The sequence below is a fragment of the Somniosus microcephalus genome, chromosome 1 (assembly GCF_052327205.1).
Source record: "Somniosus microcephalus isolate GS21.2 chromosome 1, FLI_Smic_1.0, whole genome shotgun sequence".
Lineage (NCBI taxonomy): Eukaryota > Metazoa > Chordata > Chondrichthyes > Squaliformes > Somniosidae > Somniosus > Somniosus microcephalus.
The window spans coordinates 425,370,949-425,397,810 of NC_140987.1; the positions used below are offsets into that span (position 1 = coordinate 425,370,949).

The 26,862-nt window shown below is 44.9% G+C and overlaps 1 protein-coding gene across 7 annotated transcripts in view; it reads right to left on the reverse strand.

Moving 5' to 3' along the window:
* The window catches only part of LOC147125257 (serine/threonine-protein kinase PAK 3), a 249,801-nt gene that overhangs the window by 146,156 nt on the left and 76,783 nt on the right, over window positions 1–26,862 (reverse strand). The window contains exon 1 of one of the 7 annotated variants that reach the window (XM_085999955.1): window positions 18,118–18,574. The exons of 4 other annotated variants lie outside the window; for them this stretch is intronic. The gene's annotated coding sequence lies outside the window, so the exon portion shown is untranslated. Of the gene's footprint in view, window positions 1–1,899; window positions 2,214–18,117; window positions 18,575–26,862 lie in introns of those variants that run through there. 2 more of the 7 variants (XM_085999948.1, XM_085999967.1) reach the window with 2 other exon arrangements.

A 26,862-nucleotide genomic window follows, 5' to 3' on the forward strand; every position in this document is an offset into this window, starting at 1 on the left:
ACCTGACTAATCGAAAAAGCTTCCATTTTCCAAATGCTCAACAGAATTACAAATGAAAATTTCCATCCGCCTCAGCGTAAAAACCAAACAACTACTGACAGAACCCTCAGACTTGTACACACAAAGCCATTAATTCATTAAATAGGAGTTACTCAGATCCATGGCTACCATATCCATGCAATACAACAAAGAAATTGACCACAGAACACACCAGCAACAAAACTGCAAATATCAACATGTCTGATTTACACAAATTGCATGACAAGGTTCTTTAGCTGATGACAAAGTGAAAATCCTAGAAACATCAATGTTCTCATTAAATATTGCTCTTCCCCGAGCACAGCACTGTTTCTGAACTGAGGTTTTGAAGTGCGCACACTCACCTCTCTGGGAGTAGCACCCCAGTACCACACAGTGATGTAAATCAGCACATGCAACTGCGTACTGCTGAACATAGAAACATAGAAGATAGGAGCAGGAGTAGGCCATTCGGCCCCTCGAGCCTGCTCCGCCATTCAATGAGATCATGGCTGGTCATCCAAATTCAGTACCCTGTCCCTGCCTTCTCCCCGTATCCCTTGATCCCTTTAGCCTTAAGAAATATATCTAACTCCTTCTTGAATATATTTAATGAATGAATTGGCCTCTACTGCCTTCTGTGGTAGAGAATTCCACAGGTTCACCACTCTCTGGGTGAAGAAATTCCTCCTCATCTCTGTCCTAAATGGCTTACCCCTTATCCTTAGACTGTGACCCCTGGTTCTGGACTCCCCCGACCATCGGGAACATCCTTCCTGCATCTAGTCTGTCTAGTCCTGTCAGAATTTTATAAGTTTCAATAAGATCCCCTCTCATTCTTCTAAACTCTAGCAAGTATAAGCCCAATCGACCCAATCTCTCCTCATACGTCATTCCTGCCATCCCAGGTATCAGCCTGGTGAATCTTCGCTGCACTCCCTCCATGGCAAGAACATCCTTCCTCAGATAAGGCGACCAAAACTGCACACAATACTCAAGGTGTGATCTCACCAAGGCCCTGTACAACTGCAGTAAGACATCCTTGTTCCTGTACTCAAACCCTCTCGCTATGAAGGCCAACATACCATTTGCCTTCTTAACCGCCTGCTGCACCTGCATGCTTACCTTCAGTGAGTGGTGCACAAGGACGCCCAGGTCTCGTTGCACTTCCCCTTCTCCCAATCTATTGCCATTCAGATAATAATCTGCCGCCTTGTTTTTGACACCAAAGTGTATAACCTCGCATTTATCCACGTTATATTGCATCTGCCTTGCTTCTGCCCAATCACCCAACCTGTCCAAATCAGAAGGAACTTCTGCCACCAATAACTTGCTGGTAATGTAAATAAAGGTGCCACTGATGCCTCCAGAGGTGCTGCATACCATAATCAGAAATGGTTTCCATGAGCCTTTCTGGAGTCAGCCTGCACCCAGCCCGACAGCAACAGAAAAGGAACTGCACTCGCGCCCAGGGATGAAGGCTTTGTCTACATCGGCAAGTTGGGCTGCTCAGCCTGCCCATGCAGGCCAGTGAAGTGGTTTTATACTCGCTGACCTGCAGGGGCCTTGCCCAGCCACTAAGGAGCCTTCTATGTAGTCAGAGGTTGCACATGCAATTGTTCTTATTGCATTCTGGCTAATGTAGAAATCTGGAATATAAACAAGGTGGTTGCTACGGCTCACGGACTGCCAGGAGATTTTTGCAGAACAACTTTCATAGGCAGTTCTGAAATCGCAATGCACCGTGAACTCTTTGGGTGCCCATGAAGGGCAGCACTGCGCTCGTCAGATGTTTTCAGTGTATAATAAGGCAGCACTGCATATATAATGAGAACCTCAACATTAAATCCCTGCCATAAAGCATTCCAGATACTAACTGACCTCTCGTTTTGCAGTCAGCTCAGAATGACAACAATGGACCCCCGTCAAAAAAGGCGGCCGGAACCAGATCGCTGGAGTCTTCTTGTGGCAGCAGCTTGTGGCAGCAGCTTTAGGCAGGAGAGAGTTAATCATCAGAAAGTCGATGAAAGTAGCATGCAAATTGTAGGCAGCATTGTTCACAAGTCGCTGCTTTTCAGCCAGAATGACGTTATTTTAAAACAACACAGAAAATAACCAGTCAACTAATACTTCGGAATTTGAGAGCTTGGTAGGGCTCATGCACCACACATCTACTTTGAATAGATTCTTTGTTTATTCAAATGTGAAAGAGGAGTAGGCCATATGTCAGAGGTAGTACATAAAGCCCAGAGTATTCCTTTACAAACTAACAGTAGCATCCAATTTCACACTCCTTCTCATCAAACGCTAGATTACTGCTTAGAGCAGAGGAAGGAGAAAGAAACACAAAAAGAAATACAAGCACCATTGCAAAAATGGAGCTTGTAAACAACGATATAATTTGTGAATGAACAGTAAAAGCATAGTTAAATGGAACCCAAAATTGAATAAGGACTTTTAGCCTAACTGGCGAAGAAGACTGCAGTTAGAGGGGTCTGGAAAGGAGGTACCCATCGTCACAATGTTTAACTATCAGAGTGTAAAAATATCAGCTTTCTGCTCCTTGCTCCATTACACTGTCGGACAGGATGCATTTCTACAGTGTGCACATCAGGATCTACGCTGCTTGTATCAAATTAAACATCCCATACAGAATCAGAGACACAGAGAAATGTTAACCCTCCAAGCGCCAAACTCTCGGTGGCAGTTTTGGCAGACAAAATGCGATTTTTCACTACTTAATACTCATAACAGAAGGGTATATCATGGAAATTAAACAGGTTGACTATGGCAAAAATGGGCCATATGAATTGAGATCACAGCATATTAAGAATCTACAAGGTTGGGGAGTAGGCCAGCTGGGTCACTACAGGTGATGCAAACTGTAGTGGGAAGGCAAATGGTTCCAGGATGTATGTTTAAAATGGTTTGTAATGTCTTGGCCTTACGCCCAGGACTCTCCATGCCCTTTAATGACAATATTAACAGTTGAAGCATTGTTTCTAATTCTTGCACTTTTCAGTATATGTTTCTTGTGTCATCAGATATAGAAGGTGCACCTATTTGATGTTTACAAGCCAAAGGGGATGTTCGCTGGTGATTGCACAGTGTTGAATTCCATTCGCAACTCCTCAGATAATGAAGCAGTCCATGCCCGCATGCAGCAAGACCTGGGCAATATTCAGGCTTGGGCTGATAAGTCGCAAGTAACATTCGCACCACACAAGTGCCAGCCAAGGACTATCTCCAACAAGAGAGTCTATCCACCGCCCCTTGACATTCAACGGCATTACTATCGCTGAATCCCCCACCATCGACATCCTGGGGGTCACCGTTGACCAGAAACTTAACTGGACCAGCCACATAAATATTGTGGCTACAAGAGCAGGTCAGAGGCTGGGTATTCTGTGGCGAGTATCTCACCTTCTGACTCCCCAAAGCCTTTCCACCATCTACAAGGCACAAGTCAGTAGTGTGATGGAATACTCTCCACTTGCCTGGATGAGTGCAGCTCCAACAACACAAGAAGCTCAACACCATCCAGGACAAAGCAGCCCGCGTGATTGGCACCTCATCCACCACCTTAAACATTCACTCCCTCCACCACCGGTGCACCGTGGCTGCAGTGTGTGCCATCTACAAGATGCACTGCAGCAACTCGCCAAGGCTTCTTTGACAGCACCTCCCAAAGCCGCGACCTCTACCACCTAGAAGGACAAGGGCAGCAGGTGCATGGGAACACCATCACTTCCAAGTTCCCCTCCAAGTCACACACCATCCGGACTTGAAATATATTGCCGTTCCTTCATCGTCACTGGATCAAAATCCTGGAACTCCCTCCCTAACAGCACTATGGGAGTACCATCACCACACTGATTGCAGCGGTTCATGAAGGTGGCTCACCACCACCTTCTCAGGGGCAATTAGGGATGGGCAATAAATGCTGGCCTTACCAGCAACGCCCGCATCCCATGAACAAATTACAAAAAACCTCAGAAGAGATGTAACCCACAGATAAGACTGACAATGGGCACTTCATCACAGTGCCTACTGTACAGTTACCATAGTGCTCAGCCCATTAATATCATAGCATTGCCAATGGGAAGTGGCCCAGCTTCTGATAAATAAACAGTGATACTAGGAACCTCCAGCAGCAAGGAACACCACTTCAAGAATTGGTCTCTCCCCATGCCATCAAAAGTGAAGCATAAACAGTCTGCTACTAGATACTGTGTGCCGCCATTTTGTTCTGATTACGGCTAGGCTGAGCGTTCAGTCCTTGGAGGCTAGTTATACAACTATGTACTCTGATCGGAATGTACCTTACCTCAGCATCAAAGAATGCTCGTGACAAAGTCACACGTCACAACTGCGACTTCTGACAATAACGCATGTGCAATATGTTTGACTGTTGCTAACAGTGCATTGAAATCTGACCCACAATAGAAACAGGACAAATTCCAGAGCCCCAGCGAGCCCACGTCTAGCAGAACTGCTTCTAATGGAATATAAACATGGCATCAAGCCTACCCCACTGTGTTTTAACATTTTTTTGCACCCTTGGGTCTCCCTCTGTCGCACATCACTACCTAACAATGTAAATGCAGGCAACCAGCTCCCAGGGACATACATCAGTGCCACTCGCATAAAATGAGGCAATACCTCATGTCTTTCTTGTTCATCCAGGGTTTATGCAGCAGTGCCAATTCTCAGAAGAGTCACGGAACAATCGGCGTACAGGACACTACACCAACAGAGCCAGTTGGGCACATTTACAAGAGCTTTTTTAAATGAAAGTGTAATGGGTCACTTGGGGCAGATACAATCACACCCCAAATATCATTGTCTAAATTCGTACTCACAAGGATAATGAGAAACCCCGCTGGCCTCTGTTAGAAGACCATACCCTGTCAATTCTTTGTCAGAGGACCATACCTCTTCGCAATGCTGTCTCATATTCCTTAAATAAATTCACTAGACTGCGTTTGGTTACAATTTTGCAAAGATGCAATCAAATGCTCCCGTCCAGCACTGTAACAATTACTGCTGAGTAAATCACATTGTTCAACAGCCACTTATGCTGCAGTGCCAATTCTTTGATACAAAGCATTCAATTCTTCCTTTGTTCATGTCCAATACACAGTGGCAGACCACCATCCTCGACTTTAAAGGGGCACCATTGTCACGGGGAAGTGCCTGGCAAAGGCTCTTCTTGTCTGCCTGCCAGACACACGCTGCGAATAGCTGAATGCCACATCACTGCCTTGCTCTCGTGTGACAACATCATGAAGAAAGTGATGCAAGGCTCTTCTAAATTCTTTCCCCCTAAAATAGCTGCATCCCTGGTTAACCTTTCATCTAACTGGACAAGTTGGCTACTACAGCTTCAAAAAATGGACACTCCCAGAGAAAGTCGACATATTCTAGACCCCTCTGGCTGGGGGGTATAGAACGAGGGGTCACAGTCTCAGGATACGGGGTAGGGCATTTAGGACTGAGATGAGGAGAAATTTCTTCACTCAGAGGGTGGTGAACCTGTGGAATTCTCTACCACAGAAGTCACTGAATATATTTAAGAAAGAGATAGATAGGTTTCTAGACACAAAAGGCATCAAGGGGTATGGGGAGAGAGCGGGAATATGGTATTGAGATAGAGGATCAGCCATGATCATACTGAATGGCGGAGCAGGCTCGAAGGGCCGAATGGCCTACTCCTGCTCCTATTTTTCTATGTTTCTATATTCCCTCTTACTCTGCTGAATAATCACAAACTACAAAGGATTCATATCAGGGTTTAGAATAGAGTGTCCAGATAGCCCACATGTGAAGCTGATATAAAAATGTCAGGGTTGATATTAATTCCCCCCATGACAGGTGGTGGGGGGGGGGGGGGGGGGGGGGGGGTCAGGGATAAAAATTAATAATCGCAAAACACGACCCTAACCCTCTGTGTACGCGCCTGCCGCAATTTTTACGGCAGCGGGCTGCGTGGCGTGCCTGTATCCCGCTCCCAAGAGGTGGGACACTTCATTATAATATAGAAAATCAGGCTTCCACAATGCAGTTGGGAGCCTGAATTAAATTTAACGCTGGTCAGCCGGGCTTCCCAAAGCTCGGGAAACCTGGCGGCGACATGAAGACGGGAGCGACCGAATCCAGCAGGTAAGGGCTTTTTACAGCACTGCTCGTGGGCCAAGAGGTGCAGGGGCGCTTCCCCCAGTCGATCATGAGACCTCTCCCCGTTGCCTCGATCCCCCCGCCTCCTCGTAATCCCCAATCTTTGACTCCCTCCCTCCAGATTGCTGTGCTCCAAAACCACACCCCCACTTTTCCAATTGGCAGGAGCGGTCAATCTGACCGGCTGCTGGTCGGGAAACTGAATTTAAAAAAATTGAGAGGTCCTGCCATTAAATTCAGCGGGACCTCCACATTCCCGGGTGTTCCAGGGTTCCACCTCCCCCAACTGCACTCCTCTGCTCCCTCCCCGTAAGTATCGGGGCCTTTATGTTTCTTTTACCCCCCAAATGTGAAATGTACTCCCAAATTTCTATTTTTCTGTAACTATATTCCAGCAGGAGTTTACTACCTACAGAAAGGGAAAGAATGGACAAAAAAAAATTGGAATCAATCCCAGTTTAATCACAGGATGTGATTGTAGATGCTCTACACCAATCTAAGGTCTCTCAAACAAACGAGGCAGAGGTGAGGGAGAGGGCTGGTCTGTTCTTATTTTCGTTGTTACTGTATACAGTGTAGACATTGTAGAAGGAAATATAAATTGGCTCAGGTCATGTCTCCCAGCAGAGATTGCAACTCTGATCAGTTAACAACAACAACTTGTACTTATATAGCGCCTTTAAAGTAGTAAAAGGCGCTTCACAGCTGCGTTATCAAATGAAATTTGATACCGAGGCACAAGGAGATATATGGGCAGGTGATCAAAACCTTGGTCAAAGAGGTAGGTATTAAGGAGCGTCTTAAAGGAGGAGAGAGACAGAGGTGTTTAGGGAGGGAATTCCAGAGCTTAGGGCCTAGGCAGCTGAAGCCACGGCCACCAATGGTGAAGCGATTAAAATTGGGGATGCTCAAGAAGCCAGAATTGGAGGAATGCAGACATCTCGGATGGTTGTAGGGCTGAAGGAGATTACAGAGGTAGGGAGGGGCGAGGCCATGGAGGGATTTGAAAACAAGGATGAGAATTTTATTTTTTATTTTTTATTTATTTTATTTTTTTTAAAAAGAGGTGTTGTTTAACCAGGAGCCAATGTAGGTCAGCGAGCACATGGGGTGATGGGTGAACGGGACTTGGTGCGAGTTAGGACACGGGCAGCAGAGTCTTGGACGACCTCAAGTGTATGGAGGGTGGAAGATGAGAGGCTGGCCAGGAGTGTGTTGTAATAGTATGACGGCAACGTTACCATGAACAAGGGATGACGGACTATCCACAGGCATGATGGAAAATGTTGAGTACCATATTTGTGTTTCCCGAACACCACTTCTAAATGTGATCATTCATCAGCATAAAACCTACTAAAAATAAATGGAAACGGAAAAGCCAATGGGAACATATTTTCGAGCACACAACGCCCACGTGCAAGACCAGTCAAAAATGCTTATCTATTTTCTAAAAAGGAAGCAACATTTTATTTCACTTTAGTAAAAACGCGACAGTATTAACCCTGCTCTCCCTCGCCTCCAAATGGATTCTGTGAAGGCAGGAGTGCAGGCTGTTTGATACATGCCTCCGGCAAGCCGCTGACATTCTCAATCTGACAAGGTGCCTCTTCCTATTTATTTCGATGCAAAGCGATGTCTGCAATTCTGGGAGCGGGCTGCACAGCAAAATGGGATTGACTACTGCAGAACCTCAGAAATCAAACAGCAAAGAAAAACTGGGGGGGGGGGGGTGGAAGAATTGACCAGTTTGGTGCATTCGGAGGCCAAAGTTTATGCTCGTTATTGCAATGGGAGAGTGGGAGGAAGAATGAGAATGGTTGTAATTAGAAATGGTGGTTTTGTTTCCTGAGCAAGTGCAAAACCGATTATTCTGCTTTGTCTATTCGTCAAGGGACTCACAAGGACATTAATAAAGATAGAAACAATCCAGCAAAGCCTTTGCTGGAATAAGGGCCAGAGCACAGACTGAAGCACTGGAGGGGAGCTGGGTTTTTTAAATGAGCTGTAGGTGCGTTTTCACGCAGCAAGCAACCACTCAGAGCTTCCTCGATAGATCTCAACGGATGAAGGATTATAATTTTGAAACACGTGCAGCAATCATTTAAAAAAGCCACAATTCACGATCGTCATTCAAAAATGGATGTTTGGTAAACTTTTTTCTTGGTTTTTCAAAAGTAAGATCAGTCTGAAGAACGGTCAATATTTTCATCAAACTGTCAAGCACGAGTGGCTCAAAGATACATTTAAATCAGATTTTTGCTACTGTTCTGTGTTTGTAAACAACATCAGAACAGATTTGCTAAATACTTTTCTTTCCATGAAGGCGGTTCCATTTTAAGAATACTGTACTTGCGCGGGGCCGCTTTTGCAGTTTAAATAATGTAGGATTTTTTGCATGGATTGCCTGGGAATAATCATTGCTGGAGCAAAGCGGAAACAGCTGAAGCACCCAGCGCAATACTACAGCTACAGAGGGGAAAAGCACTTACTGTTTGCAGTCATTTCAGAGAGGCAATCAACAAAGCTAACACAATGATGGGTTATATTGTCAAATCAGTACAGCGGAATGGAAAAAGTTAATCCTGTGCACAACTGAAGTGTCAGTCTGGGCTCAATGGTAGCACTCTCACTTCTGAGTTAGAAGGTTGTGGATTAAAGCCACACTCCAGGATCTGGGCACATGATGCTGGATTCTGTGACACTTCAGTGCAGTACTAAGGATGTGCTGCAACATTGGAGGTGCCATCTTTTGGATGAGAAATTGAACCGAGGCCCCATCTGCCTGTTCAGGTGGATATAAAAGATCTCATGGCACTATTTAAAGAGCAGAAGCATTCACCTGATGTCCTGGCCAACATTTATCCCTTGAAGCACCACTGCCAAAAACAAAATTAGCCAGCCGTTCATCTCACTGCTGTTTTTGGGACCTTGCATATTGATTGTCAGAGTTGCATACAAAACAGTGACTGCACTTCAAAAGCAATGCATTGGCTGGAAAGCAGGTTGGGGCATCCTAAGGATGTGAAAGGCTCTACATAAATGTAGGTTCTTGCATTCTTTACACCCTGATTGCAGGACAAACGCACAAAGGTATAAAATGGTAAAATGCCACGTTCAGGACTAATGTCAGGAAATGCTTCCTCATGCAAAGAGTGATAAATACCAGGAATGGTTTCCAGAGGAGAGAGGCAAAAACTCAGGAGTTACTCAGGTGGCAGCTAGCCACTTTGGTGGGGGTACCGTGGGTTTAGATGAAAGGATGAAATAGGTGGCCCGCATGTTTTCCCTCATCTATACTTTGTATCTCTGATAAAACAAGGAATGCTAGAAATACCCACTAAGTCGACCAACTTCAGAGAAGAAGAAAGAAGATTGGTTAATGTTTTGGGTGAGACCCTTTGACAAGGGATTGGATGAAGGATCCATTATCAGAAGCTCACAAAGAGGGCTGGATTTTCATTAAGGAGTCGGGTAGGAGGCGGGACTACAACTTTTGGGGTTGTAGTCCCGCCTCCATCGAGTTCTAGCCAACCCACGCGATTTAGACTTGATTGACCTTGTTGATCCCGCCCAGCAGGCTCAGCAGGCCAATTAAGGGCCACCCGGCAACAGGTGACGTCACAGATTGAAATGTCATCTGCCAAGACCTTTTGACATTATCAGCGTTTCACAGCTGTTTGAAGCTGTCAAACACTGACAATCTGTACTCCAGGTTAATTCCTTCCTCTCAGGATGATTTAGAGATCTCCCCGGAACAGAAAGCAGAGGCTGCAGATTTTGACAGATCGCGCCATTCTGCTTTCTGTGCCGGTGAGATGAGGGACTCCAGAGACCTGAAGGAAGGAAGGCTGTAAAGGTTAGTAGAACTTCTTTAAATACTTTACAGACACCAAACACACTTACCTCTGCACTCATGCACCCATCACTCACCTGAACACCGGACATCTCGACCCTCCAAGCCCTTCATCCCGACGGCCCGCCTTGCTAACTTGGTGTGGTTTGGAGCCGTCGGGAATCCCACATTTCAACAATGAAAATAGGGATTAGGCTAAAAACTGCCTGTTAAGTACCTGTTAACAGGCAGTTAATTGGCACTAATCCCCTTCCCACCTCGGGGAGGCGGGTCCCAGTGCGGGGCGGGTACCCTCCTCCTTTGAAACTGGCATGGAGGCGGGTTGGGGCAGGATGGGGTCGGGACCCCCGACTTCGGGATTTTAAACCCCCCACACGCCTCCAATCCCGACTCCACGGCCCAATGAAAATCCAGCCCATAGTGTCTACCTGAAACACTTATCTGTATTTTCTCTATTCAGATGCTGACAGACCTGTTGTATTTTGTGTTTTAATTAAACTATTAGTCGCTCTCCTGTGGTGCACACGGGGAGTGAAGGCCTGGGGCTAGATTTTCGGGGAGCCGTCAGGCAGGGTTTCAGGCGTGTGGTGGGAGAAATCCCGAATTCAGGGGTCCCGACACCATCCCGCCCCACGTAAGTTTCAGGGGCGGCGGGTACCCGCCCCGCACTGGGACCCGCCGACCCAAGGCAGGAAGGGATTAGTGCCAATTAACTGCCTGTTAACAGGTAGTTAACAGGCAGTTTTTAGCCTAATCCCTATTTTCAGAGGTGTCGTGTGGGATTCCCGACGGCGCCAAACCATGCCAGGTTGGAGCAGCGGGCCGTCGGGTTGAAGGAGTTGGAGGGGTCGCGATGTCGGTGCTCAGGTGAGTGATGGGTGCCTGAATGTAAAGGTAAGTGTGTTTGGTGTGTCTAAAGTGTGTAAAGAACTTTTACTTACCTGTACTTACCTTAACAGCCTTTCTTCCTGTAGCTGTCGGGAGCCCATCAGTCAGCCGGAACTTAAAGCTGAACGGCTGCGATCTGTCAAAAGTGACAGCCTTCAGCTTTGAGTGCCGGTGACAGTTCTAACTGAGTCTGTGCAGAATGACTCATGTTAGAACTCAGACTGTCAGTGTTTGACAGCTTCAAACAGCTGTAAAACACTGATATTTCATCTGTCAAGATCTCTTGACAGATGAAATTGCAGTCTGCGATGTCACCTGTTGCTGGGTGGCCCTTAATTGGCCTGCTGAGCCCGCTGGGCGAGCTCAACAAAGGTCAATCAAGGGGAAATCGTGCGGATTGGCCGGACGTCGAAGTAGGCGGGTCAAAAACCCAAAAGGGGAAGTCCCGCCTTCTTCCCGACAGGTTCGGCAAAATCTACCCCTAGTGTCGCTTACAGGTAAAAGGGGTTCAGAGGGTGGGGAATAATTGGACCAGGGTGTGCAAGTGTAAGGCCCCATTTTAAAGTCATAATTCTGTCTTTGTTTTAATATTTCCATTATAAACTCCTACACCCACATTATAATGAAAACTGATTATATAAACTTTATCACACTGAAGTGCATCCACTGGGCTGGGGATTAGTGACGGGGCAAAGAGTGTAATTACAGCATGACACATACATACAGGCAGCTTCCATTATATATGTGGACATAGGAATTTGTAATGGATCCAGCTGCCACATTTGTCCACATAACAAGTCATACACTTCAAAGAAAAAGTGCTGTTGAACGTCCCGAGGACATGAAAGGTGCGACACAAGTTCTTCCTTACCCAACAATAACCAATAGTGAATACTTACAAATGAAACTACGCACAAAACAGAAGAGTTTCACAGCATAAAAGACGCACCAAAAATCAACGTGAATCCCAGTTACACTTGAGCAAGATTAGAACACGGAAAACACAGCCAGTGCATGAGGCACGGCTCCGGCTCCTCACAGCCCGCTGCAGTGCTCTATAGAAACCTTCGATGCCACTGGGAACTGCTCACCAGCTGAGAGCAAGATTTGAGAAAGTTTAGTGGTGTCTCTCTCAGTTATGCAAACCACAAGTGCCTGTCCTAAAGTAAAATTCAAGACAAAACAGTGCCAACGAAGGAAGCATAAAGCCTGTCAAACAAACATTTACAGTTCTTCCACCGATGCAAGATGAAAAGCAGCAGCTTCCCAAATGCTTACAGGTAAAAGAAGACCCCTGCAACACCTTAGCCTGGAAGTGTGTGAAGATATGATTATCTGTTTGGATATGCAGATCTGAATACAAATTTCTGGGTACCCTGAATCTAAAATTGCAGAGATTCTTTACTGACAAGTTCAGATTTTATTTTATTTTTTCAAATTTATTTTGCAACATTTCCCTCACCAGCTATTTCTAGTCAGTTTTATATCCTCTGCTTTTATTCATAATGGACATTAAGTACTTTTATGCCATATAAAATATTAGTTCATTTTTTTTCACCCACATAACATTTCAGCGGAGATTCGAATATGGTTAAATTCCAGGACTAGAGATTAAAAAGTCAACCCTTTATTTCCTGAAATTCAAGTTTCATCTACCATTCACAGTCAGTGTAAAGTGACAGCTGAATACAATTCATACCCTTCATCTATAAGCGGGCCCCTCACAAGTACGCTGAAGCTCCCAATCTCAGATAAGAACATAAGAAATAGGAGCAGCAGTAGGCCGTACGGCCCCTCAAGCCTGCTCCTCCATTCAATATCATTGCTGATCTTCTACCTCAACTCCACTTTCCTGCCCTATCCCCATATCCCTAGATTCCCTTAGTGTCCAAAGATCTATCGATCTCTGTCTTGAATATACTCAATGACTGAGAATCCACAGCCCTCTGGGGTAGAGAATTCCAAAGATTCACAACCTTCTGAGTGAAGAAATTTCTCCTCATCCCGGTCTTAAATGGCTGAACCCATATCCGGAGACTATGATCAGTAGTTCTAGACTAGGCCAGGGGAAACAGCCTTTCAGCATCTACCCTGTCAAGTTCTCTAAGAATATATGTTTTATAACAGGAATGGTAGCATAGTGGTTATGATACTGGACTAGTAATCCAGAGGCCCGGACTAATGATCCAGAGACGCGAGTTCAAATCTCGGCAGCTGGGGAATTTAAATTCAGTTAATTAAATAAATCTGGAATAAAAAGCCAGTATCAGTAATGGTAACCATGAAACTATCGGATTGTTGTAAAACCCCATCTGGTTCACTAATGCCCTTTAGGGAAGGAAATCTGCCATCCTTACCTGACTCTTAACTGCCCTTTGAAATGGCCTAGCAAGCCACTCACATAATTACGTTACAAAAAACAATAGGAATAAAACCAAACGGACCATTTGGCACTGGCTACGGACACAACAACAGCACACCCAGTCAACCCTGCAAAGTCCCCCTCACCAAGAGTAGCAAGGGCACAGAATGTACTCTGGGTGGAGGACTTCAATCAAGAGAGGCTCGGTAGCACCACTACTGACCGAGCTGGCCGAGTCCTGAAGGACATAGCTTCCAGTCTGGGCCCGCGACAGGTGGTGAGAGAACCAACACGAGGGAAAAACCTACTTGACCTCATCCACACCAGATGTATCTGTCTATGACAGCATTGGTAGCAGTGACCACCGCACAGCCATTGTGGAGACAAAGTCCCATCTTCACACTGAGGACAGCCTCCATTGTGTTGTGTGGCACTACCACTGTGCTAAATGGGACAGATTCAGAACAGATCTAGCAGCTCAAAACTGGGCACCCATGAGGCACTGTGGGCCATCAGCAGCAGAATTGTACTCCACCACAATCTGTAACTTCATGGCCCTGCATATCCCTCACCATTACCATCAAGCCAGGGGACCAACCCTAATTCAATAAGGATTGTGGAAGAGCATGCCAGGAGCAGCACCAGGCGTACCTAAAAATGTGGTGCCAACCTGGGGAAGCTGCAACACAGCTGCTAAAAAGCAGAAACAGCATGCTATAGACAGAGCTAAGCGATCCCACAATCAACAGATCAGATCAAAGCTCTGCAGTCCTGCCACATCCAGTCGTGAATAGTGATGGACCATTAAACAACTAACGGCGGGGAGGAGGAGGCTCCATGAAATTCCCCATCCTTGATGATGGTGGAGCCCAGCACGTGAGTACAAAAGACAAGGCTGAAGCGTTTGCAACCATCTTCAGCCAGATGTGCCGAGTGGATGATCCATACCGGCCTGCTCCTGAAGTCTCCACCACCACAGAAGCCAATCTTCAGCCAATTCGATTCACGCCACGTAATATCAAGAAATGGTTGAATGCACTGGATACAGCAAAGGCTATGGGCCCTGATAATATCCCAGCTGTTGTGAAGACTTGTGCTCCAGAGCTAGCCACACCTCTAGCCAAGCTGTTCCAGTACAGCTACAACACTGGCATCTACCAAACAATGTGGAAAATTGCCCAGGTATGTCTTGTCCACAAAAAGTAGGCCAATTACCACCTCATCAGTCTACTCTCAATCATCAGCAAAGTGATGGAAGGTGTCATCGACAGTGCTATTAAGCGGCACTTATTCACCAATAACCTGCTCACTGATGCCCAGTTTGGGTTCTGCCAGGACCACTCAGCTCCAGACCTCATTACAACCTTGGTCCAAACATGGACAAAAGAGCTGAATTCTAGAGGTGTGGGGAGAGTGACTGTCCTTGACATCAAGGCAGCATTTGACCTAGCACAAAGGATGATGGTTGTGGTGGTTCGAGGTTAATCATCACAGCCAGGACATCGCTGCAGGAGTTCCTCAGCTGCTTCATCAATGACCTTCCCATCATAAGGTCAGAAGTGGGGATGTTCACTGATGACTGCACAGTGTTCAGTGACATTCGCAACAGCTCAGATAATGAAGCAGTTCATGCCCGCATGCAGCAAGACCTGGATGACATTCAGGCTTGGGCTGATAAGTGGCAGGTAATATTTGCGTCACACAAGTGCCAGGCAATGACTATCTCCGCTGCACAGTGTTCAGTGACATTCGCAACTCCTCAGATAATGAAGTAGTTCATGCCCACATGCAGCAAGACCTGGACGACATTCAGGCTTGGGCTGATAAGTGGAAGGTAATATTCGCGTCACACAAGTGCCAGGCAATGACTATCTCCAACAAGCGAGAGTCTAACCACCGCCCCTTGACATTCAATGGCATTACCATCGCCCAATCCCCCACCATCAATATCCTGGGGGTCACCATTAACCAGAAACTTAACTAGACCAGCCACATAAATACTGTGGCAGCAAGAGCAGGTCAGAGGCTACGTATTCTGCGGCGAGTGTCTCACCTCCTGACTCCCCAAAGCCTTTCCACCATCTACAAGGCACAAGTAAGGAGTTTGATGGAATACTCTCCACTTGCCTGGATGAGTGCAAATCCTGGATGAGTGCAGCTCCAACAACACTCAAGTAGCTCGACACCATCCAAGACAAAACAGCCCGCTTGATTGGCACCCCATCCACCAGCTTAAACATTCACTCCCTCCACCACCGGCGTACCGTGGCTGCAGTGTGTACCATCTACAACAGGCACTGCAGCAACTCGCCAAGGCTTCTTTGGCAGCACCTCCCAAACCCGCGACCTCTACCAACCAACTAGAAGGACAAGAGCAGCAGGCGCATGGGAACACCACCAAGTTCCCCTCAAGTCACACACCATCCTGACTTGGAAGTATATCACTGTATCTTCATCGACACTGGGTTAAAATCCTGGAACACCCTCCCCAACACTGTGGCAGTACCCTCACCACACGGACTGCAGCGGTTCAAGAAGGTGGCTCATAACCATTTTCTCAAGGGCAATTAGGGATGGGCAATAAATGCTGGCCTTGCCAACGATGCCCACATCCCATGAACGAATATAAAAGTGTAATTAAAGGATACAGCTACTTAAAAATAATGGAGGGAGAGTCGCCATTTGATCGCTCAAATTGGCACTGGACCAGAATTGTCAGATTGCCTGTTTCCCTTGCAACGACCTTTGTGAATGAATGGGAAGACCAAGAAAAATACAAAGGGTTAGGAAGGAAAATAAAACCAAAAGAACAAAGGCTCAAGCTCCCCTGATGGCTTAATGGTTCAGGTGGGAAGTGCACAGCCAAGTGTGGAACCCATTTTTACGGATGGAGATGGTCCCAGATTTGATTGTGGTTGCGGTAAAGTCACTACAATTCGCCCCAACACCTCCATCCCAGGGCTATGGGGCTGAGGAGAAAAATTAGCTACAGTTCCTTTCCTGATTGACTCCTGCTGGGCAGTGCCCATGTGAAAAATCAGGCTGGAACAGGAACATGCTTGCCTGTGATCACACACATGAACACACGCACAGACACACACACACTCACTCTCTCTCTCTCTCACTCTCTCTCTCTCGCTCTCACACACATCCTCTTGACTCACATATGAAAGATGGCTCTTGGCCAAGATACCAGACGGTTGCTGCTACACATGGAGCCATACCCCAGAGTGAGGAACACCATCAGGACAGAAGGGGAATTTGAATTGGTTAAAAAAGGGGAGTACCCTCAGGAAAAAAAAGGTGTGTCAGTCATTTGTTCTGCCATTTAACTATAGTTGCAGTTTATTCGGTCTGAATGAGGAGTTGGCATGACTCTAATTTTTATATTTACCTTTCCTTGTTATGCAATGTTTCAAGGCTCTGCATAGCCTTTTAGTTATGCTTTAATTTTCTCCTTAACCCTACAGTCACTGTGCTATTCAAATTATTGTTTCACTTTCTCCCAGAAGAAATTTCACATTTGCTTAATTTTTGTCCCTTTTGTGGGGTTTTTCTGCTTCCTGTGAAGCCCTTGACACTTTACTACGTTAAAGGCGCTATATAAATGCAAGTTGTTGTTGTTGTTTACTGAAGTTGCCTTAGGATATTTAATTTAAAACAAACGTTAATACTGTTTTTCTTGATGAACTCTTTTCTTCCCACTCACTTCCGTTTCTATATTGATTTGAGTGCCTCTCCTTTTCCGATATCAATGTATTCTTCCTCTGAATTCAAATTTGTGCTACCGTTAGGATTATTCTGCAGCAGGATTGAGGTATTGGCTTCGGTTTGTCTAATCTCCAATTGCAAACTGCTGCTTGTTTTTATTCCAACATAAAGAAAGTTTTATGGGGGCGGGGTGGGGGAGGGAGAAGGGAGAGTTCCCTCATCCCACGTTATTCCTCTTACGAATCCTTCTCTAACATTCTGCATTGCTCTGTACTACTGCACAGTTCCCATCTGGACTCACGACTTGATGTCCAGCTCATGTGTTCCCTTGCAGACGGCAAGCTCTTGTGAAAAGGAACTAACACACCATTCAGTAATTCGTTTTCAGTGAGCCAAAAGCGACTATTTGCTTTTTCTAGACACATAAATAGCACAGCAGGATTATTAACATAGGAATTGATTGATTGATGGGGAGGGGGGGTGGGGAGAGAGAAAAAAAAAATCACTCCGATACTAAAAAGGTATTCAAATAGTTAAAGAGGATAAATGTCCAGTGCATCCATGCTGCAACTACAAAAGCTTAATTGGAAGGAAAAAGAAGAAAAAAAGTCTGTGACTAATTGCAGCATTCGTTAATGCTGTCGCCCATTCATTCATTAAATTAACTGTCAGAAAACCCGCTGTGATGACCACTGCATAAACGTGAACACATTTACAGCATGAAACACACCCAACATAATAAGTCTCTGGTGTCCACACACAGAAACCACGGTGTATATGTGTGTGTGGTGGGGAACGGTGCAGGATTTCAAAAGCATGAATTTTTAAAATCTTGTTTCTATTGTCGTAATGGGAAGCTAACTCGCTCACAGACCTGGACTGAGAAGGATAGAGAATAGAAGATAAACACCCATCGGGCTGCACCCAAAAGCCGAATGAAAAAAAAACTAGTTTTTCTACATGTCACTCTAATTATTAATGCTGTTTGGGGATGGGTAGACTGAGGCAAACATGGCCCTCTATATAACCACTTCCATAAGAATCTATGCCAAGTGAAATAAATATAAAGACACACAAATGCATACACACACAGAAATGCAAGTATTACCTGTAAAGGGTGGGCATGTCATTCTTGCCATTTTAAATCTCTTCCACCTCCACTGCATAACAAGTTTTTTTTTCTCCTGAGAACAGACTTAAGCTCATCCAGCTGTTTGCTTTCTTTACATTTTTCCTCTCACACCAGCTTCTGGCCTGAGCCTTGTCAAGAGAAATCCTCAACACTCCGCCGCTGCCTGATCCTCTCCAGGCAATGTCGTCATTTATTGATCCTGACTGATTGGCTGAACCAAAATCAGATAATGTCAATGGCGTTAATTTTAATATGATGTCATTCTTCCCTGTGCACCTGCGATTGGCTGGCAGACTGAGCAGCTGGTTGGAGCTGAAGGACAGTTGCTTGCCTGAGGTATAAAGCTTTCAGTGCAGTTCTGAATCATTGCTGGTTGCTGTGGAAACCTCGTTACTTGCTCTCCTTATTATCCAAGCATTTTACAGTCCGATTTACAACAGGCTATGGTCTAAAACATTTAATATGATTAAAATACAACGGACAACTAGGAGGCAAGATAGTATAACACGAGAAAGGACTAGTTTAAGTATATCGAGAACATGTAAAGGCAGCGTAACTTCTTCATGCCTTCCAATAGTATGGAAAACACAGCATAAAAGAGCATACATATCTCAGAATGTTAGATACGGTCTCACATCAGAGTGTAGCCGTATGTAACAGAATATTCAGCTGTATCAATATTCCACGCCAATTTGATTTTAGTCAAGGTGGTCTGCCCATCTGTCCTGAAGCTACTGACAGATGATGGGATGCTGTTGGGCATCAGGTGCCATCCAGTAACTTTCTCAAGTGGCTATTATTCATGTCTGAGCCTACATAGTGAATATTTACAGCATATTAAGCTACAGACAGCACAGTCAAGCCTGAACCTGCTGTGTGCTACCCAGGAGGGGTCACTGGATAGGAGTGGCAACCCTGGCTGATTTTTCTCCTCCCTAGCCTGGGGTACTGAGGTCAACTGTAGTACACTCACCATCACTTCAATTGAGATCAACTAATTCATCACAGACCAGGGTCGAAGCCTATCTGGCATGTCTGTTTTTTAAGCAAACCTTAAATTATTATCTTTTGCACTCCAATATGAAAGAGGTGCATATTTATTTATTCAATCATTTTCATGCAATGATTAAAATGGCAACCACACCACCTTGGGCAAGGTCAACCCAGTGATGAACTATAAGCTGACAATGTCTGTACTTTTATGCAGGGAACAATTCCCCCAGTCCCAACAAAAGTACAACGTAAAACATAGAAATCTTTCCAAGTAGCTAACTGCATGAAACAAATCTTCAAATAGCTGCAATAGACAATATGAAGAATTAAACCGGTAGGATTAATGACTAATTTTTGTTCAGTTTTATTTTTGCTACATGCAGTTTCTCTTTTACATTAATCTGCTTATAATAGGAATTGGATCAAACAAGCAGGCAAGAAGATAGATTGCCTCCAATGCCCATTTTCACTGGATGCATTTTCCATATTCAATGTATTGCAGTGTTCAAGTCCTTCAATATCTGCAGCAAAGAACTGCTGTCCCCGCTCTACACAAAGAGTTAAGCCAGTCAGCGGGTCAGAGAAGCCAAGCTTCCTCCTGCTCAGGAGGGGGTGGTCCATATGAACAACACAATGACAAAGTCCTATTAATATTACTTTTTTTTTTAGCTCTACAATCATGATTTAATATTTTTGACAGTCAGTGGCATGCTCGTTTTCTGAATATTGAATACCCTTGTGCTCAGCAGTTTCACATGAGATGTGTCAGATAATGGGAAACTTTCAAATTACACTCCACTGAAGATCTTTTTGACATCTTCTCTTGCATGAAACTAATCATTATTACTGCATTCACTTTGAGAGGGTCGATAAGGAAAGCTTCCCCAGCAATGGCAGAGAGTGGTGCCATGATGGTTTTTTAAGCTTTAACTTCAACGTGTTTACTCCTAGGCTGCGCATGTCAACTGAATAGACAGAGGGAGATTGCGGGTAGCTGTCATTCTGGGGCTAAGCAGTAGGCACTCGGAGGTTGTAGTCTTGCTCATTTTCCCATTTCTTGTTCATCAAGCAGCAGCCGGACCTTGGCTGGTGTGGGCATCGGGTGGAGAGGGTTACAAAGAGTTAGAGTTGAGGTAGGGCTCAAACCGAGTCTCCCATTCAGTGCGATACTGCATTCCCATGCTAACATGTGGGGACAACTCACTAACTAGCACATCTCTGATCCATCAATCGCTTTAAAGAAACCTTTGCAGCATTCACACACTCAGTGGGAAAATGCACCACCTGCTCTGGTTGTCATTTACACAAGTCAAGAAGATTTCTTCCCCCCCCCCCGCACCCCCGCCTATAGCTTATTGGTAACAATATACTGAAACAACTATGACAACAGTAGCAAACTAATTGAACTTCACTTAAACATCATCCAAATAACAGGCTGTCCCCTCATAAAATATACTCAGAAGGCTCCATTATCCATTATTTTATAAACACGCCTATCGCCTGGTCTTCCCAACGTATGAAGGAAACAAATGCAGAGTTTTTACCCCTCAGGGATTGGTGTTCAATTACTGTCCCTTTATCAAGTCATGCACATGCGCATCTGAAAAAAATACCATTGTATCCCTTAGTTCACACACAGAAGTGGCTTTCTTTATGTGTTGCAGTCAAATATAAATGCTACTGCAGTACATGCAAATTCTGCAAGGTAAACCAACTCTGTTTACTTGGGGGGAGGGGTGCGGGAGAGAGATATAAAACATAACTGGAGTCCTTCAGTAACAGTAGAAAGAGTTAATAAAGTTAAAGTTGTACATCTCCCAACCCTCACTCATCCTAAACTCAACCCCCCTGTTACTTTGCTGCTTCTCTCCCATCTTCCTGGTCATCTTTTCAGAGAACCGCCCCCTGCCCTTTTGATGATCTCCCCACTCATCTTTTGACCCTCAACCATCTTTCCAAGCCCCAGTGCTTGATGATTTAGTTAATGGCTCCCTCTGTTCAGACACTACCCGTCTTCGTTCCAAAACTGTTCTCACCCTCTCCCTCAAATAGGCCAAATTTCTCTTGCCAATCCTCTCCAATTACTGCCCAATCTCGAATCTCTCCACCTTGTTCAAAATCCTTGAATGTGCTGTCACCTCCTGGCTGTGTGCTCACCTTTGTTCACATCCCTTCAGACCTTGCCCACCTTGGTCAAAGTCATCAATGATAACTTCTTTGACTGCGACTCTGATGCTTTTTGATCTTTGACCTTGGCCTCGCTGCAGCATTCGACATAGTTGATCATGTCATCCCGCTCCTCCTTGTATTACAAGCCAAATGAATGTTGAATGTTTAAATGTCTTAATCTAAATGTACACTTTCGGGAGCCGCAAGCCTACATTTCGTTGTACTGCACTTGTGCACTAACAATGACAATAAAGTTGATTATTATTATTCAACTCCCTTCGTATCTGTCCCAACGTAGTCAGCGCATCTCTAGCAATTGCTTCTAGTTTAGCTCAAGTAACCACTCATGGCCCTTCCTCTTCCATAATGGCCTCGCTTTCTTATGCTGGCAACACCCAACTCCGCTTCTCTATCGCTACCTCTCTCAACCCCGAGACTATTCCCGTACTGTCAGACTGCCTGTCCGACATTAAGTCATGGATGAACCAGAAGTTCCTCGGGAGGACCAAAGCTAATGCTTTTGGAAATAACAAAAGAAAACGCTGGAAAAACTCAGCAAGCCAGGGCAGCATCCGTGGAGAGAGAAACATATCTTCTAGAAAATGTTGTCACTTCTCCTAACCCTCCCACAAAGGCTTAGCGCCTGGCCCTTTTCACTGAAGTGCTTTGGGATATTTTATAAATGTTAAAAAGGCGATATATAAATTCAAACTGGTGTGGTAATAAGCGGCATGCAAATACTGCATAAAAGCACCTCTGAGTACAAAAAGGGAAACAGAATTATATATTTCCCTACACATCATCTCACTGAATATTAAATTATGCAAGCGTAAAGCATAATTATTTTTCAATTATTTCAAAAGAGTGAATAATGTGGAAAAGCAGTTACAAGGAAAATTAATTCAGGTTAAGGCTGCTGGGTCTTTTAAAAAAATATTTCCAATAATGTATTACAAGTTTTGGAGCTGTGCTGTTGGAAATATTTAATGGAAGATCAAGAATATGATCCACTATGGGTAAAAAGGCTGGAGCTGGATTGACTCCCAGGGTGGCAGCGGACTTGTATATTGAAAATGAAAATGCCGCAAAGTTGCAAAATTATTCAGGGGTTCCACTGTTCTCCTGCCATAATTCTAGCTGGAGACCAGGAGAACCCCCTGGAAAACGGCCCTTGTGGATGGTGTCAAGCTACTTTCGTATTGTTCCAGCTGCACCTATCCAAGCTTTTTCATCATATTCCTGACTTGTGCCTTGTAGGTGGTGGAGAGGCTTTAGTGAGACAGGAGATGAGTCATTCACCACAGAATATCCAGTCTCTCACCTGCTCCAGTAACCATGGCATGTATATGCTGGTCCAGCTGAGCTTCCAGTCCTTGATGACCCCCAAGATGATGGTGGGGGACTCGGCGATGGTAATACCATTGAATGTCAAGGAAGGCAGTTACGCTCTCTCCTTTTGGAGATGGTCATTGCCTGGCACTTGTGTGGCATAAATGTTACTTTGCCACTTATCAGTCCAAACCTGAATGTCGTCCATGTCTTGCTGCATGCAGGTATGTACTGCTTCATTATCCAAGAAGTTGCAAATGGAGCGAAACACTGTGCAATCCTCAGCAAACAGCACCATCTCTGATCTTATGGTGGAGGGAAGGTCTTTGATGAAGCAGCAGAAGGTAGCTGGGCCTAGGAACACTGGCACGAGGAACTCCTGCAGCAATGTCCTGGGGCTGAGATGATTGGCCTCCAACAACCACAACCATCTTCCTTTGTGCCAGTTGAGAATGCAGCTAATTGAGAGTTTTCCCCCTGATTCCATTGACTTAAGTTCTCCTAGGGCTCCCTTGGTGCCACACTTGGTCGAATGCTGCCTTGATGTCAAGGACAGTCACTCTCACCTTAGTTAGTTGCTTAATTGTCCACCACCATTCAAGACCGAATGTGGCAAGGCTGCAGAGCTTTGATCTGATCCACTGGTTATGGGATAGCTTAGCTTGGTTCATAGCAAGGTGCTTTAGTTGTTTAGTATGCATGCAGTTCTGTGTTGTAGCTTCACCACATTGCAACCTCATTTTCAGGTACACTTGTTGCTGGAAGTGACATGCTCTTCTACACTCCTCATTGAACCAAGATTGGTGATCTGACTTGATGGTGATCCAGGAATGAGGGATATGTGATGGTATACAATTCTGCTACTGCTGATGGCCTATAGCACCTCAAAAATGCCCAGTTTTGAGCTGCGAGATCTGTTCAATCTATCCCACTTAGCATGGTGGTACTGCCACACGGCACGACAGAGGTTGTCCTCAGTGTGAACCAGTTGGGTTTTACGACAATCCAACAGATTCACTTTTACTAATACCAGCTTTTAATTTCCAGATTTAAATTTTTTTTTTTTATTTTTTTTTTAAACTGAATTCAAATTCTCAAACTGCCATAGTAGGATTTGAACTCACATTGTCTGGATTATAACTACTATACTACCGTGCCCATAGCATTAGTAATCAAAATGGCACTGCATACCCATAGAATAAACAAAATCAAGTCTTGCACTGGGCTGTTTTGCAGAATTTAAATGACAGCCATTGCTTATGGGACTTAGTTAGATTGTTTGTCATCCCTGACAATGATTTGTACATTTTCAAAAGCTCAGACAGTGCCAAGATATTAAACAAAAATTCCAGGGTGTAAATGACACATGTATACATGATTCCTCATCGAGTAAGTTACCAGTCTCAACAATAGTGCCATGGGGGCGTGCAGGAGAGAGGTTGGGTCACAGGAGGCTGCGGGGGTGGTAAAAGTGCAATATGGTTTTGGCTGATGTAGCTGATCTCAAACAAGGCCAAAAGTAAGAACCTCAGATGCTCTGGGCTAGGGAGGAGAACAATAAAAATTAGCCCGGGTTTCCACTTAGGATTGCTATCCAATGACTGCTAATGGAAAATGTGTTTTGTGCTTAGCTTTTACACCTCCCACAACTGAACAGCCGGCCACAGAGACTGTCGAGGCTCACACCTGTGAAGAATGACCAATTGGGCACACTACAGTGGGCAGATGATGGCTCTGCAACTGTACCCAGTGCAAGTCATCACCTTCAGGAGTGGAGCAGCAAAAAAAAAAAAGCTGCACAAATTATCCCAGGCTACGTTCATCTGACAGAGACTGAGGGCACCATCTGCTTGCCCACCTGGTCAAGGAGAAGTATCTGAAGCAGGCAATAAAATGCTTCACTGATAATAAGTAGATACATGGCATACAAACTAACGACAACCATTAAACAAGTAAAAAAGAAAAAAGACTTGCATTTATATAGCACCTTTCACAACCTCAGGATGTCCCAAAGCACTTTACAGAAAATGAAGAGCTTTTGAAGTGTAGTCGCTGTTGTAATGTGGGAAACGCAGCAGCCAATTTGCACACAGCAAGCTCCCACAAACAGCAATGTGATGATGACCAGATAATCTGTTTTAGTGACGTTGACTGAGGGATAAATATTGGCCAGGACACCGGGGATAACTCCCCTGCTCCTCTTCGAAATAGTGCCATGGGATGTTTTACACCCACCTGGTTTAACGTCTCATCCGAAAGACGACACCGCTGACAATGCAATGCTTCCTCAAGTACTGCACTGGAGTGTCAGCCTAGATTTTTGTGCTCAAGTCTCTGGGATGGGTCTTAAACCCACAACCTTCTAACTGAAAGGTGAGGGTGCAGCTAACTGAGCCACGGCCTACACTACAGTAGTAATATTAGGATTAGAACCAGTCAGTCCATAGCCAGCTCAATTGCTGCTAATCCCATTCTTTATACTCCACCTTGGAACGTTCCTCCTCTCTTGGTGTGACCTGCAGATCTCAGGAGTACTCAAGTCTTCAGTTCTCTCTGTTCACTTCATGCGCAAACAACTTTGAAAATGGTGTTTTCTCCCTATGATCTGACTAGTGCAGGGACACAGTTGTACATGGATTCACTCACCGATTGCTGCTCTTGTGGAAACACACCGATGGCTGCTGCTCCCAACACTACTACGGCAAGCTACATCAACAACAAACAATACTATAAGCAGACAGCTAAAAATAGTAAAACAAAAAATAAAATAATATGGGTCGACTTAGTTGAATCTCACCTGAAGAAGTGGAAAGTTATGCAATGACACTGGAGAGGAGAAAAGGAATCATTCAGAATTCCCATTTCTTATCGCTACCCAATGCTTCTCCTTGAAAATGCGTGTGTTATCTTTGGCGCGAACAGGTGTGGGCGCGATGCCACAGCCTATTGAACTGTCTGACACTCATTACCTAAATATAGTGGAACGATACCACAGCATGAGGGAAAACAAAGGATTTTAGTAAAATTAATTGTGGGATCAGATTTGATAAAAACCCATGGATGTGCTTTAGGTTTATAAGGAGATATTGATAGAAGGTCACAGATTGTTTTTCCTGTGTCCCTTCCCTTATCCTGTGTCCACTCCCTTCAGGAACACCCAGGGCAACTGCAGGAAGCCATTCCGATCAAGCATATCTTGGAATTATAGAGGTTTACAGCACAGGAGGCGGCCATTCGGCACCTTGTGTCTGTGGCATTACCTCAAGGGGTAGTTAGCATCTGCAGGCAGTTTTTTAATTCATTTTTGGGATGTAGGCATCGCTAGCAAGACCGGCATTTATTGTCCAGCCATCCCTAGTTCCCGAGAAGGTGGTGGTTATATCACGGCACAGCTATTTCAAGAGAGAGCTGGTGGGAGGAAGGGAGCTCTCCCAATCTTTGAGTAATCACTTAAGCTGTGCCATGGGACAGCATGAGGGCAGAAGTAGGGTCAGTTTTTAAAAAAGGACTTTTTTGATTGCACCTCTGAAGTGCTTTGGGACACTTTTCTACATTAAACATGCTATATAAATGATTGTTTTTGATGCTGATGTTGTTATACCCTCACAAGAGTTAAGAGCTCAACAAGTATACGACTCCACAGAGCCTGGCTATTCTCCAGCACTTCACCCAAGTGGCCAACAATCACTCATAAGCCCAAACAGATTTCCTCGTGGTGTTTAGCAGGGAGGCCATCGCAGCCCAGGTTTTCACTCAATGTCTACAGACTAACACACTTTCCAGCAGGGATGACTGAATAGCACACAGAAACAGAAAATCTTGATTTTTTTCTCCCTCCTCGTGTCAGAGGCCAATTTGCTGCACCCCTCCTTCTCCTCCCCGCCCGCAGATATCGGCCAGCTCACCATATCTGGGTGAAACTCGGCACCATCTTAGTCTGTGTACTTCAGTGTCTGAGTGGGGCAGTCATCCACTAACTCAATTTTGTTTTCATTTATTAAAAGAAAAGCATGCCTTTATGAAGTATAATTGTAATGCTTTAAAGTATATACAGTACAATATATATAAAATTTGAATTACATTAACCAAGTCCAATTGGCACATGTGCATTTTGCTTTCTAAACTCAAAGCCCACAAGTCTGGTCTGCACTTAACTGCACATTACAGATAACTAACTTTAGGGAATGGAAAACTGAAAACCATGGAGGATTTTAACCCTGCCCACCCAGC